The sequence below is a fragment of the Tauraco erythrolophus genome, chromosome 12 (genome assembly GCF_009769465.1).
Source record: "Tauraco erythrolophus isolate bTauEry1 chromosome 12, bTauEry1.pri, whole genome shotgun sequence".
Classification (NCBI taxonomy): Eukaryota; Metazoa; Chordata; class Aves; order Musophagiformes; family Musophagidae; genus Tauraco; species Tauraco erythrolophus.
In genome coordinates this window covers 11,418,925-11,422,570 of record NC_141476.1, presented here as the reverse complement: position 1 = coordinate 11,422,570, position 3,646 = coordinate 11,418,925, and positions in this window count along the sequence as shown.

Sequence of the window (3,646 nt, the reverse complement as noted above, 5' to 3'; positions counted from 1 at the left end):
GCTCAATTTTGTTTTGTGCACCCAAATCCATCATATCTAACAGTACTGACAGTTAGAGTCTCATTTGCTAGTTTATCGACAAATTATACAAATAAAAAGAAACTATGTGAAGGGAGATACGATTCTGCTGGTCAGCTTTAGTCTTGGTTGTTTTCCTTGGTTTTAAACATTGAGTTTTACAAGTTATATATTAAATGCTCTGCTTCACGTCTTTGTATCCAAACTGAAAGAAGTGTTTTTTAAAAAAATGTGCTTTGTGGGTAATGTAGAATTTTTCTCCTCTGGGGAATCCATCAGTGAGGATGTTCACTATGTATTTGAGACCCCTTAAAGATCTTTAGACTAGGCTCTCGGATATTCATCATCTTGAACTTTTTTTGCTAATATTTATTCTTCTTTTAATGGTGAGCTCTCAGAACAATGCAGGGGGCTGAGTTTGAACTCCAGACAACTCTTACATCACTGCTCGTTTGCAACTGGGCTCCGCACAGGACCCAGCAAGATCTCATTCAGCATTTTCTATAGTGCCGGTTACAATTCTCTGAGGGTGCAGGGAAAAATACTTTTGGCTTTAATATTCTGTACTAGTCTGTGATTTGCTTGTTCCAGAGGCTGGATGTTGTCTTTGATACTATGTCATTACGTAAAGCGATGCTGAGCGCAAGAGAGAGTGACCGAGCATCTCTCGTGCTGCCACTGATTCATTGCATGTGCTTCTGCGAGGTGATGAAACACCTCAGTCACGTCAAGACTGTGCTCATTTCTAGATAGGAGCTGCTATCTAAATACTAGATGTTACGTGACAAGTTTCAAGGCTAGAAGGTAATGTTCAAGGGTGATGCCTGTGCTCAGAACCTAATCTTCTGGAAGCCAGCGTAATTTTATGTGTGAGCGAGGAGAATTTGCATGACTGTAAGCTCAGGAATGGGATGTTATTCAAGTGCAAGGGTGCAAGAGAAAGGTTTAAAATAAACTTTTAAAAAGTATGTGCAACCCAAGAGTACTGTTTATCATCTTATTGTACCAAAACAAAATTTGTGATGTACTTCGGCTTGGGATTTTCCAGAGTTGTCGAGGTACTGCTAGTTTTCATCATCTCTTGTCTTGCTGTTTCCTGACTTCCCTTCTCAGGCTTTGGAATTTTTAGCTTAATTTTCCTCTTTTTCTTTTAATGAAAAAATAAAATCAGCTTTTTGACCTCAGAGCCTTCTCCCACACTAGTGGATTTAAAATTGCTAGGTGAGAGTCAGCAGGAGAAGATGATACTCAGACTAATTTCCTTAGAAATGTTATAGCTGAAGTATTTATAATAATAAGGCTTTGTTGCTGAAACCTCTGAATGCCAAGACTTTGAAAGAGGTAACTGAACCTGCAAGTTCTGGAAATATTTCCTAGATAGAAACTCAGGAGGAAGAAGGAGAGCAGGGGAACACCAGCAATGTAATCATATAACTAAGCATGTAATTTTCAGCAAAAGAATTTCCTTGTCAAATTTAGTATTTTTTCTTTCGACAAGTTGCTTTTGTAGAAACTGAAGTTCTTTTGTCTCTGTGCTGTTCCAGATTTTAAGCTTTCCGTTTTCTTGATGTGGTTATTTTTTTGACATCACTTAGTGGTGACGAGTCTGTGTTCGTGTGGCATGATTGATCAGCTCAGTCGTAATGACTTAAGCCTTGTAAACTACATTAGACTCAGAAAAGTATCGTTTGGTTGTTGGAAGGAGAGTCTGCTGTGTTACTCAGTGAAAATTACTTTTAGTCAAAAAGTTTTGTCATGGTAGGACTGCTACTTCTGATTATTTGCTTTCCAGGGCTGAATCTTGCACATAGCTTTTTTTTTTTTTTTTTTTGAGAATGACAGCCATTTTTAGTCACATAGCTATTCTCAAAAGTAACTAAAATTGGGTGTAAGGGAAGATCCATCTGATAATGATCCAACATATTCACAAATATTTTTTCATTATTTCTTTACCATTTGTCAGTTACCCCTTCTTTTCATCTATTCCTTTTTATTTCTTCTTGGTTTCGTGTCTTGATGATGCCTATTTTGTTCCCAGAACTAATCTTTGAGCTTATAGTAGATGGGTTTCAATGTTGATGATTCTATGTATACACATGTCGATATATAAAGTGGTTGCTTTTTAATGAGGATCAATTTCTTTTACTAAGCAAGAGAGCCGGCCTGGATACAGAAGTTGGAGACATGTTTGTGATCAATCTGTGCAGTTGCACCAAGCAATCTTATATTATAACTCATGCTGTGATGCACCACTCAGGCTTGGCCTGAGTTCTTACTGGATGATGGTTGCCTTGCATTATGATGGTGACATGTTTCCCTTCTCCTAAGAGAATTTGAGGTATATTCATTGATTGGTTTTGATAAATTGTTCTGGTTTTCCATATGATCGTTATCACCGAGTAGTTCCTCGTTCAAAAACCTGGTGCCATCTCCCAGGGTGTTATCTCTGTGGTATCTGGCAGTTAGATTAAAAGCAGGTTACAGTGCAGCTCGTTTTGTATGAACATTTGTAAGCCAGCTGTTGAGAGAAGTTTCCCTGAACACGCAAAACCTGTGAGTTACATGTTGTGTTTCATCAGGGGATGTTTTTGTTAAAGAATTGCCAGAGACGATACAAAAGTTAATCTTGGTTATAATGTAATCCTGATACAAAATGCATCATTTCTTCTTGGCAAATGAAATGTTTGCCATCAGCAAGTATTTACATTTACGTTGCTTTTAAACTTCTGTGTGTGCTGGAAGGTAGGCTGAAATATTTCCCACCTATGAAATATTTAGGTGGCCAGACTATTCCTAAGAAAAAGACATACCGTGGAGCAGAAATTTAGAAACATCCTATTTCGAAGGATGCTGCATGATCAATACAATTACACCAGGGTTTTACTGGATGTCCAGAGCACACCTTTCATTGTCTTTACAGAGGTTACACATCGATTTTTTTTATGTTTTATTTCAGAGCTTTCCAATTTTCTATTGTATCAGCAGTTGCATGAACTACTTTTCCTTGTGCTCCTGCTTTGACATATTCCTGTTCATCCATGTTCTTAAGAGGTTTTTTTCCTCTGTGCACAAGTAAAATTGATAGAAATTACTGTTGGTTAACCCGTTACACTCTGATGGTCTCTATCTTAGCTCAAATCACTGAGTAACTGTAAGTAATGTTTATATGTCATACCTCTGTAACTATATGCTTGTTACTTCCACTTTTCCTGTGTTCTTGGTGCTTGACTGAGGAGAAATCACAAAGCACCGAGAAAATGTTGGTGTATGTGAAAAAACTTGCATGGACCTTGATTCCAGGAAGAACATACGCGCGTGGTGATAAACAGCACCTTATCTAAGAAACTATGTAAGAGAGTGTTTCTTAAATGAGAGTACTTCTCTGAAACTGAGCATTTGGTTGCTGGGCTGGTTTTTTTGCTTTTTTTTTTTTTTAATATTTCAACACCGTGCTGATAGTGTTGTGAAATTCTTGCTGGGTCTTAGCCAATTAAGTGAATAAACTTTTACTTACTTAATGATTTTATAACTCTTCTATGTCAGATAAACTTGCCATTTGCTCATTTAACTTCTCTCCTGCATTTTGCGTACAAATACTATCTAATCTCACGGAGACTCCAAGTCTTGG